Source organism: Sinohyriopsis cumingii, chromosome 3 (assembly GCF_028554795.1).
Source record: "Sinohyriopsis cumingii isolate HCF-2022 chromosome 3, ASM2855479v2, whole genome shotgun sequence".
Classification (NCBI taxonomy): Eukaryota; Metazoa; Mollusca; class Bivalvia; order Unionida; family Unionidae; genus Sinohyriopsis; species Sinohyriopsis cumingii.
Window position 1 is genome coordinate 18752333 of NC_142963.1, and position 12505 is coordinate 18764837.

General features: G+C 32.9%; 1 protein-coding gene across 3 annotated transcripts in view; it reads right to left on the bottom strand.

Moving 5' to 3' along the window:
• The window catches only part of LOC149802501 (glutamate receptor ionotropic, NMDA 2B-like), a 141207-nt gene that overhangs the window by 117470 nt on the left and 11232 nt on the right, over positions 1 to 12505 (bottom strand). The window lies entirely within an intron of this gene.

The window sequence follows — 12505 nt, forward strand, 5'->3', positions numbered from 1 at the left end:
TCCCAAAATATTGTTTAGTTCAAACAACCGTATGAGCACTGTGTAATTCCAAGAAATAATTTAAATAAGTGATTCCTCTCCAATAAAAGATAAAACCAATATTACATATAGTTGCAGACTGCACATCAAAAATTAGAACAGAAATAGGAATCGGAATATTTGTTCACTTCTCTCCTCATATAAATATCCACGTGACATATGTCGAAATGTTCCCCACCTGACGTAAGTTGCAAAACAGCTCAATCACCAATGGAAAATTACCTTAACTGTAAGCACGTTTGTTATCAGGGATGAGTCTAGAACCGGTATCCAAGTAAACAACTTATTTATATCATCGTTATTTTAAAATTTAATCTACAATCATGGACAAAGATAAACGCACAATAAATACTTTTATAACAACCAAGAACATTTTTTCTTTCTTTTCAAAACTAGCTTTTATTTCATTGAAGTCAATATGGTATTGTTGCACACAAGAGGTCTCGTTACTGAACGAATCAAAAGGAACCTGCTTGAGTTTAGCTTGAGGTCCGTTGTTTCTCCTATTTTCAAGAATCACAAATGCTACAGCTGCTATCCACTGAATGTTTCGCAAATGTGCAGATACTGCATTAATTTTCTCTAATTGCCTAGTGAGAAATACTCATGAAACCCTAATTATTACTCACTCGGTTCTTTCCTTGCTCACATTTGTACGACTCGTCAATACTCTTTTCCAAGTCGAAGTATTATACTTTACACCATGCGCCACGAAAAATGACCCAAATACCCAATAGAAAGTATTATTCCTATTGCTGATTGCTATGACCGTATGCCTAAATATATTCCAATAATTATCCATGTTAAGAAGATTAAGGAGAGACCATTTTACGCATCTAATCTCTACAACCTTCAATCTTGTAAATATTGCTAAGTATGACGTCTGCTGTTTGATATTGGTTTACATCTCATTTTCAGAAATATTTTCCCAACACCGATAGACCATAATAAAAAACTACTAAATCCTAAGAAAGATATAACCAGAGACGTAAATACAAGTAGTGCATACCATAGGTTTGTTTTAATATTTAGTTTTAAAAAAACCTTCATAATTCTTTAATTTCAAAGTTAACTACAAGGATGTAGAACGATCATTATATGAGTAGTTTTCTTAAGAATGTATGTATGCACTACGCGCAACCTATCAACAAATAAATGTAATTAAATGTCAGACATTAGTCTGTGGCTATGGAAACAGACGCAAAAAATTTGATTTGCTTCAGATCTATTTCACATTTTTTCATTGCTGTCAGACAAAACAGAAAGGAAAAGAAAATCCAATATTTTGATATAATACTAATAAACCTTAGTTCGTATTGCAAGCCACCAGACACAAGATACCTGAGTTTTTTTTATCGGTATATCATTTCGTGGTATGGAAGACAAGTTTATCTGACAACATTACTGTGTACATGCACGGTTGATTTGTTCATTTCATAAATCTATATGTATGTTAACATACGTATAGCTTTAAAGATGCGTCAGTTCTTACATATCTGTGAAGAAAGTTCGTCGCGGTATTTTCTGAAATTTTCATTGCTTTCATTCCGTTTCAAATAGAGATTGTAATATTGTGTTCGTAGTCTGCTTTCGGCATGCTTAAACTCTGAAACCATTATTTTAGAATTATATTGAACATTTGTCAAAATTCCTAATTTATGATAAACATCAAGCGTATGACGTATTTATTGAAGGACCCAGAATAAATTTCCACAACTTAATGTGACGTGGTGTTTCATGTAAGTCCCATCTTTCGGATCCGTATTTTAAAAAAAGGCAAAACGTTTGAATCAAATATGTTAAGCAAATTATGTACATGTAGTTTACCAAATCTAGGTCAAGTACTTTTCTATGTGTGCATTGATTTTGCTGTTTGATAGACCAGTGTGATATAACGCATCAACCGATAACATTGTGATTAGAATGTACAGTCCAGATAAGTATAATATGTTTCAGTTACAATTTCTGTTCAATCATATTACATTTATCATATGAATTTAGCCATTCCTACGGAATTTGTGTTTTCCACGATGAGCAAAGAGTTTTCATCAAAATTAATAGTCTCTCAATATATTTAAACATTTCTGGAGCACGAAGACTGCATGTGAATCGTATCAACTTATTGGTATACAACAATGTAAGCATTTCTGTTGTTTCTAGCTATATCCCCTGGAATTATGTCCCGTCTGAAGACCATTTAGATATAAAGCAAACACTAATGGAGCTCAGACAAAACACATCCTTAGCGAACCACAGAAGGACAGTTAAAGCATTGCTGTGAGAATTATTACACTTCAAACAAGCATTCGCATCGGTTCAGATTGATCTAGTAATGCGTAACATATCGGTACTTTTATTATAATTTTAAAGTTTATGGTACAAATATTTCCCTATACTCGATCAAAGGCCTTTCGAACTCTCATTGTGCTTTCAACGGGTGTTCGCTTGTAAATCTGCATCGTAAGAACCTATTACCATCTGATGAGTATCCATACCTGAGCTGAGCCTGCCCTTCCCCTGGAAATTCATTTTGTGCCAACCAGTCACGTAATCTGTTATTCGCAACAGTTTAAAATACCTTACTTATGTCTGACAACTGTCTAATTGTCTAGTGGGAACAGGTTACATTCATCGCCTTTTCTGAAAATTAGTGTTATTATTGATGTTGACCAGTCTTGTGAAAAATAATCAGTATATCAAATAAATTATTAAATAAATGACCAAGTATTGTATACTTGTATACATCACTCGATACTGGCATCTATTCCATCGGTTCTTTCGTGTTTTGTGGGGTTTTTCCTCAAGTTTAATACTGCGATCCCTACTTTTTTCCTTCACATTATATTATCAAAGAGTCCATGATGGATAACCCGATTTTCGTTAACTTAGAAATGTTTAACTGTTTGTGTTATTTTGCATTCTTGTTTCATCCCACATGCTAATTACTTTAAAATAAATTAAACATTGAAGAAAAGTTTCATGATGAATGGGATCAAAAAATAGTGAAAGATTTTTGCAGACTTGGAGACATTTACAAATCTGAACATTAATCTTTTATTTCATTGAGGTGATTACATGACTTTCAAGCACAGGAATCATCTAGGCTTTGTCCATGTGACTGTCATTAATTAATTTACCTAATAACATCCTCTTGTCTACAACATTTTGTAAATCAGGACCTGCAATATTAGAACTGTTACGGTTTCCAGAGAAAATATAATTTGTCATCAAATCACTGTTTTCCATATTGATTGCTTGTCCTCGCTTTCTTTGTCTGTGTCTGTGTTTTTTTTTTTTTTTTTTATGTTTTTGTGGGTTTTTTGGGGGTTTTTTTTATAACGTATTTGCCACATAAATAAACTTGTAGATAATTATTTTATTTTGGGGTCATTGTGTAACAGAATGTCAGTATGCATTTAATCTTGCACTTTTTAGAGACAAACGCTTTCGACACAGTTGCAGATGTCATCCGGAGTAAGTGTTGCCATCTCTAACGTGTGAACATTATTGTGCAAGCCTCCTACAAGTAGGAATTCAACATAATTTGCTATTTTTAATGTTTATGGGGCGGACAATGTATATTTATCGAAAGAAATTTAGACACGCAAAAGGGATAAGTTATGGTCTGTGCACACCACATTATTGCTATATATTTTGATAGAAAGTAATTTACTTCTACATATACTATCAAGCACGCTTTTATTTTAGGAATATCTCATACGTACAAACAGGATCTTTATAGTTAAATTATCAGTTCCCTGCTTAATGCCTTTGTATATGTCCTTACCTTCTTTGTTTCAATCCCTGTATCATAGCTTGAACATTTTTGAAATCCCTATCCTCTAAGATTATATCAACACTTTGTCGGTATAAAAATTCCAAGTAATTGGTACAGCCGTATTAGCCTCTTCGTCACTCCTTATGCTCGGGGGATTTTCCCAATGTCACAACTTATTATATCTTTGCAAAGTAATTAACTTACGCAGTCAGCAGTGTGTTATGGCTCTGTCCTCAAGGTCAGCAGTGTGTTATGGCTCTGTCCTCACCACCTTAAGGTCAATCTCTAGGTCTCAACACGGAAAACATCCACACCTTATAACCATACATACACTTGTGTGGGTGAAAAAACTAGCAGATGTCTTGTAAAATCAGGTGTCCGTAATGACATGTTTTGTACAAATCATGCTGTAACATTGTATTATCAAACTGATCGATTATGTGAGAATTAGAAATGTCGAGTACAGAATAATTACTAAATAAAAAAACCCACGTCCATTAATCTGAAAGTATGCATAATGCTTGCTTGATTTTGCGAGTTTTTCTTTGATTTAATTTGTAAAGTAATATTCTCGAGGAATACATTTATGTAGTAACAATGTCTTATTGCAATGTAAGAGTCATATCATCACAGCTGTAACCATGGTAACGGCGCATTCTTTCGACAGTTATTCTCTTGTTCTGCTTTTTGTGTGATTTGGGTATTAAATCTAATACAATAAAAAGAAGACTTGAAGATTTGTTGTAACCAGCCAGTACCGATATATAATGAAAGATCTATTAAAATTTCTGCATGGTATAATTTCATCTCTGACAAATCTTTTAAGATTGTTAACATGACAATAAATAGAAAATAAATACAAATGAAATATTATCGCTACCAGTCTTCTTTCCAGACAGAGATTCTTCGATAAATGTCACATTTAGATCAACACCGAGTACAGATGTCGAATTGGTTTGGTTTTTAGGGGTTTGGGATATTTTTTGTAGGCATAGTTTGTGACGGTCAAAAATATAAAAGTAGCATGATCAGCAACATCTTAAAGCAGAATCAAATGTGACATACATTATTAGATTCTATTTGCTTGGGAATCATACCTAAAAAAATGTTAAAATGAAGAGATATCGTTGTTAACCCACATACACATTAAAAATATATGACACGATGCTTCCGTTCAGAAAATAAATTGGAATGAAATACAATCTCATTAAAATCGAGATCAACTCATTTATTCTAAGTAGAACTGATCGACACAGCTATAGGTTTGTATTTGACCAATATTTATAATACTTAGAACTGACAGGCACCTAAGCAGTTTGTTATTTGGCTAATCTTTGGAATACCACCTGCACATACTTTTAGATTACGTTTAAGCGTTGCTTCTTATATTACAACGAGAATTCGCAGTAAACGATATGTTCTAAACAATTCATGGTCAGAAATGTAAAACCTACAATTTAATTGGTGAAGTGAAAGGTCAACAGATTATTACCCGTAATGGTGGCCTCGATTATTCCGATTGGAATGCAATATAGACGTATACACAACATTTAGAACGCCCTAAAGGTCAACAGATTATTACCCGTAATGGTGGCCTCGATTATTTTGATTGGAATGCAATATAGACGTATACACAACATTTACAACGCCCTAAAGAAGGGATACAGTGAATGTACTTATATTTCTAGAGTAGTCTGGTACTTCGAGCATCCCATCATGTAAGTACCTCTGACTCCCGGGAAAACTAGGTCAAGTAAAGAATGATAAGAGGACCTGGCTATAATCAAGGCCCGTCTTAACACAAAACAAGATTGCAACGTGATAGAGTTGGTTATTTCGGATATTGATATCTCACTTGCAACATGACTTTCAGCATCTTTTAATACTAACGGATCGAAAAAGCTAACATTCTTTCTTAGCTGAAACACTTTACTTTGATTAAACAAAATATTCTTTCAACTATATATGTACATCAGTATTAAACAGATGTTACTTTCGTGCACGCGTGTGTTAGTTCACTGACGTTTGATTTTATAAATGCCTTGATACAAGCACATTTGCTATGATATATGAATTAGTTCTTATATTTTTAAAACTTAAAGCACTATAAACAAGATACATTTTTCGATCTCAATAAATCTTGCTCGATAGTTATATTAAAAATTATCTCAAATTTAGGCAATATTGCAGATAAGAAATAAATAAATAAAAAACAACAAAATAAATGGATAATGCAGACGAATTCACGATATAATTTGGAGACAACTGAAAGAAAAAAAACTACCTACAAAACAGTTTAAGTTCACATCTACTTTATGGTCACAAAGTTGCAGTCATTAATAAAATAATCAAAGAGGAACTTTGTTTCAAAATTGGTTAGTCTTACTGAGTTTTTGCAAACCCTCCTTGCCTCGTGGGAAACCGGTAAGGCGCCATTGTGCACTAGCTGCGACGACGTAATGATATTAAGATCGATTAATATAAAATGTATAATATAGCTTCTTAATCCCTGACACAATTTGGACTAAAAATATCTTTCTTTTATTGGTACTGGATATTGTTCTTACCATTAACCCTACTACTAATCTTATCATTTTCTCGTTATACTCTTCTCATGGGTATTGTTTTCAGGTTTGATTAGAATTTACATTTCTACCAATCATTTATTTTAAACATAGGATGACTATTAATGAACTTCTAGCGCCGTATACATGTAAAATATTTGTCATAATGATAGAAAACTAAGGTATATGAAGACAAAATTAACAGCCAAACTTGAAAGAAAGTAAATACATTATTAACCTTATACAAAAACCTAGAACTGGTATAGTTCTGTTTCCCAGATGCAAAGATATACTGTTACAGAGATCCTATTCAGGAAGGCTGCCTCCACAATCAATACCTACGAAGTAAAATCATCGTTATGAATGGAATTGATTTTATTTAGCGTAAGGTACACCCTATGTTGAATACATATCCATGGATGTTATACATTAACATTGTTGATGATACCAATGTCCAAATGTGGTTCTTTTAAAACAATATTAACTTGTCAAATAGTTCCCGATTTCCGTGTTTGCCAAATAAAAATGTCTTTCTATGGAGTTCTCAAGTTTCCATCAAATTAATTTCATAAGAGGAATTGATATTTTTTTTTCCAAATTAATTATAGCTCCACAAGAGTGAATTGTTCGTTGACCCTTTAAATGTATTATTTCGTATAATACACTCGTACAAAAGGCATGGTAGTGCATGTATTTTGATTAAATAGTCTGGAACTACCCGTTTTCTCCAACAGGCTAGGGCCTAAATTCGTTTCTGATTAAAAGTAAAAACTAATTTGGGTGTGTTTTAGCGATCTGACCTAACGATCTTTTTTCGACCAAGATTTCATTACTCAAATTGTGTTTATGTGTATGCGCACAAAGTTTGCCGGACAGAAAGAAACACTTCACATCTTTTATTTTTAATTGAAGCGTTTACGATTTAATTTCAAAACAAGAAAAGAATACATTTTATCAGTTTAATTCGTTTGGCAATATGATAGCACCTGTTCAAACAATTGAGGAATAGTTTGAAGACAAACCATATGTAACATATTAGTGTACACATTAGACACTTACCGATATTTCTTGTATCTCCTGAGCTATGGTCATCGTAAGGGTCATTTTGGCGACATATATAGATAATTCAGGAACAAATTCTATGCTTAGCGACTTCTAAATCCACGTGGAATAATAGAACCATAAGTCATTTGGCAATTTTGAATTTTGTGTTAGATACGGCTGCTACCAAATATTGGTAAGTGTCTAAACTCTGCACGAGACCAGAATTATCTGCTTGCAGCCAAATTACACATTTTAATAAACAGGTGAGATCAAAGCAACACATCACCAATCAATATCAACACGGATATTTGGGTCGGTGGGTGGCTGATTTATCCGACTACAATGTTGTATAATTACAACCAAGTCAAAAAAATATAGCAAACCAATGATCACAGTGAAAAATATACGGAAAAATAAATAGTACTATGAAATACCCAATGTGTAATATATAATGTAATCAGGACGATGAAAGATATTGCAATGCTTTGCTGATGAGATTGGTTAGCCAAGGCAAGGTATACGCAAATTGTCAAAATAGCACAAAGCAGTTCTGTAATCCAACTAAATGTACAAAGAACGAGATGCAAACCGAGATATATTAGCTGAGGTGGCGTACTGATTAGCGCGAGAGACTCACGACATAAATGGTATAGATTCAGATCTTATTATTGTACTAGCTCAGGTCGTCTACATTGATTTGAACTTGGGTAGGACACGTCCTTCCATTTGCCTCGACTTTAAAACAAAATGTTGCTCTGTTGTAAAACACCAAACAAAGAGCACGATGACCCTATAAGCTTTATTAATTATGAAAGCATCTGAACAATTACGTGCATAGTTTCATTGTTTCTCTATTTAAATTTTCTTTTCAAAGTAAAACATGAACTGATATACAAAGGTCTACATTGTGTTGCCTATGCACTAACTATTGCATTTCGTCTATTGAAAGGTGAAAGATATTTGGATTTCTTTCATCGAACGAAAAGCAAAATAATTCGCTTTTAAAACAAAATTCATTTCTATGGCCCGGTAAAATAATCAAAGTGAAAAACAAATTTTTCATTCACTACAATATGTCAAGCATTAGCATTTAATAATTAACCGAAAATGACGGAAATTATAAACAGATGTCCTAAAATCAAGGACACGAATTTTGGTTCATATTTTCCCATTTCAATTGTAGATAGGGCATATTAATTTAGTCCTGGCCGTCTCTAGATACATAAATCAGTGGTCCGCCCAGAGAATCTTATGAGAACTGGCAAACCGCTTGACTTAGGCATTGAAATGTTCCAGCCATACTATTTTTTTAAGATCCAAATAATTTGTTATATATCTTTTTCTGTCCTTTTTCACTTTTTAGAACTTGAATTTACAATGAAAACCATGCCAATACAAATACTTAGGAAATATTCGAGTAAACAATTATTAAGCATGTTTCTTGGCAAATGAGGAATATGAAATAACATTTTCCGTTTGCCTTCGCATTGTTTGCATTAGGATATTTTCCCTACTAAGACCTTTTCAGTGCAAATATTGTAAACTAGAATTAAAGGAAATCACTTAATGTAAGCAGAATTCAAGGAAATCATTTGACGTGAGCAGAATTAAAGGAAATCATTTGATGTAAGTAGAATTACAGGAAATCATTTGACGTTAGCATAATTCAAAAGAAATCATTTGATGTAAGCAGCATAATTCAAAAGAAATCATTTGATGTAAGCAGATTTAATGGAGACAATTTGACGTAAGCGAAAGAAAATTGGAAGGCCTGTTTATATTGATATGTATATCTCTATTGTTTGTAACTCACGGTACATGATTTTATCTCCTTGAAGTAATTTCCCATATCGTTAGTTTGATTTTGTCTACGTGACTATGGTATGTTTTAGAAATATTAAGAGCGTAAAATTACATATGACCTCTGTGCGTGTTTGTGTGTGTGTGTGTGTGTGTGTGTGTATTATTAGGATTTTAACATAGTTTTAACAATTTGTCAGTCATATCTCTACGACGTCTGCAGTGTGGCAGTTTACAGTAATGTCTTGCACTGAGGTATCATGCCGCATAAATGTAGCACAATGTGCCACCTAGTAACATTATCTTGACACCAGGCCGACCAGTCCTAATAATGACCTGTTAATGCTGAGCGACTAGCGAGGTCACTGTAAGTATCATTTTTAGAAGTCTTTGGTATGGATCGACAAGGTTCTAACCGCGACCTTCCGCATCTGAAGCCTACGCTCTAACCACTAGGACTCTGGAGCAGTATATAAGCTCTATAAATAGATGTATGTTTTGACAATTACTAATAATAGTCTTAATAATAAGGCGTGTAGTTTCCCGTTGGGTTGACTAAGTTACCTGAATAGGCATTTCGAAATAAACTGAGTAGTATGATCTGCCACGTGGGATATGTTCTGAAGCTCTTCTTTTGGAGTCATTCTTATTTCTCATGTTCCTGCTGTAAGTCTGCAAACGTGTTTTATGTTGTACTCAGATACTATATGAGAGGAGAAACATTTGTTTGGACTGTTCATTGGAAATAAAAGTTACTCATTTTTTTGACTATCATAGTACTCTTGAAACTATTGTGAACTATTCAAAGGAATTGCGGACAATGCCATTTGGGCAACTTTACGAGTTTTGGCGGACTTTTCTTGAAATTTATAAGGAAAGTTTCGTTTTGGGGCGACTTTCATAGACATTATCAGGATTAATTTTGGATTCACTTCAAAATACTGTAATTTCCTCTCACATTTTCATTTATTTTTGATTTTTAAATTCTTTGATAAGTTTTAAAACACTTGGTTTTGCTTCTTTATGTTACCTAGTTTATGACCACTGGGTCGTAACACTATTCACATTTGGACGATATGATGATACGTTCAACCGGTTCTTTTTATCAGTCTTACGAAGAACGTTTGACTCTTAATTTAAAGTCTTGTTTTGCTTGTTTAAACACATTTTATTGCCAATACAAAATACAAATATGAATACAGAGCGAAAGAATTAGAAACAAGCTTTCAGCTTACAACTTCACCTCCATTACAAAGGTAATATTCAAGTAATTAGCTTGCATACAAAAGTTCTGGAAAATGTCAAGACAGGCGACATACATAGATATAATGAAATGATAGGGATGAAGAAAGGATAAGAGAGAATGGATTGTTTGGTGTGGTCCGATACGTTCAGTTTTAACCGGAGCCATAACGAAACAAAAAGTAATCATATGTATGTAATATATTTTCTGTTAATAATATATGTGTATTTCTTTTTATAACAAAATAGTTTTGTGTATGTTGTAATTTTCTTTGCTTTGTAACGTTTCTCGCCAAATAAAGGTGTATCGAAATAAATATTGATATTTAATAATGATAATCTGTGATAAAGCTCACTTCTTGCGTCATTAAATAGTCTTCACTCAATAAGAAAGAATGGTCATTCTCTATTAGACATCAGCAAAAACACGAATGATCCGTGATAAGATTACAACTAAACAAATCGTAATTCAGCTAATTGGATTAAACTGCATTTGCCTCTTGACAAGATTAATAGCACAGAAGATTGTATGGTACCGAATCCTAAATATTGCGCTCGCTAATTGTTTTTAAGGGTTAATTATAATAAAAGCCTACGGCACGATTACTCAAAACCTATTGGACACCTGTGATTTACAAACACGCAAATGGTCTTGTTTAATTTAATATAAAGTGTTTTTATCAGGGTCTTCAAATGCTCATTCATTTGTCACTGATACCCATCTAAGAGTTTGCCACGCTGGGATGGTAATATTTTCGAAATGTCTGCTTTCAAATACTAAACATTTCCATGAGCATTTTACAATACTTTTGAGACTGACAACAGGAAGTTTAGTATTTGATGCCTTGGAGTTGATTATTGAAATGGCGCTTTTGAGATTTTTATAATAAAATGCAGCACTTCATCTCAAGGTCGTAGTTTAGTGCAAGAGAAATTCATGCAATCCAAATTCCTCTGTGCAAAATAAACAAACAATTCTTAAGCTCTGTTTTAAAGGTCATATTTTCTGTGTTATTATCTCTACATAAATTATATGTGTGCTATAGTACAAACATGTAGATGAGACGTCACTAGGAGCTTTTGTTTCACGCAATTAAAAGGCTAACGTCTTCCATTAAGAGTACCTGTCAGACGCTACCAGTCTGACTCAAAGGTACGGTTTGACTACAGGTTATTTTCTATACCTTTTGAGGTTATATTTTCCCTGGTGGTTGCAGAAGAGTTTGTGTAATTTTATAATGGTACGAAATGGAAACACACTTTTTATAATCTGGCGTAAGGAGAACAAACTACTAAAATCTAATATTTGAAACATTACGAGAAAAGCAATATTTAAGCGAACATTTTTATGAAAAATTAAATTAAATTTGTAGTTTGTTTTGCATAAGAGTTGCATATTTATTACCTTTGTTAAATTCGCAACGTGATGGATGTACACAATGAAGATTACAAAATATTATGGAATACGAAAAGTGCATAATTAAAATCTCCCGTTCTGATACATTGCAAAATGTTTTCTTTGTTTTCAGAGCTTTAAACTGGAAGGATATAAATACTAATACAAAAATTAAACTCTTATATATCGCAATATTGTCATGTAACAATAAATACAACTCCCCCATTAATTTAATGAACTATTGTGTATAAACTTATATTTAATTATTTCTCATACAAAGATTCGCTTCCAAGCTTTCTTTCAACACTAATGCCAAAGATGTTATGCCTATGGAAATCCATTTGTCGATGTATTTTCTCCACATCAAGATAACACAAGTACAAATACAAAGAAGCTACAATTGTTCCCTACAGGCAAAATGAAGTTTACGTCACCAGAATAATACAAAAATCCTTATTTGTAATTAAAAAGAAATAACTACAATTCACAACATATCTCAAATAAATACCAACCATGCATACATTAATCTATAAATATAATATATAGAACTATCCCTTGATATAAAAAAATACAAAAGTATTATTGACAAATTATCATTTTGAAATAAAATATCTTGCTGAAGCATGTTTGACCACTTGTTAA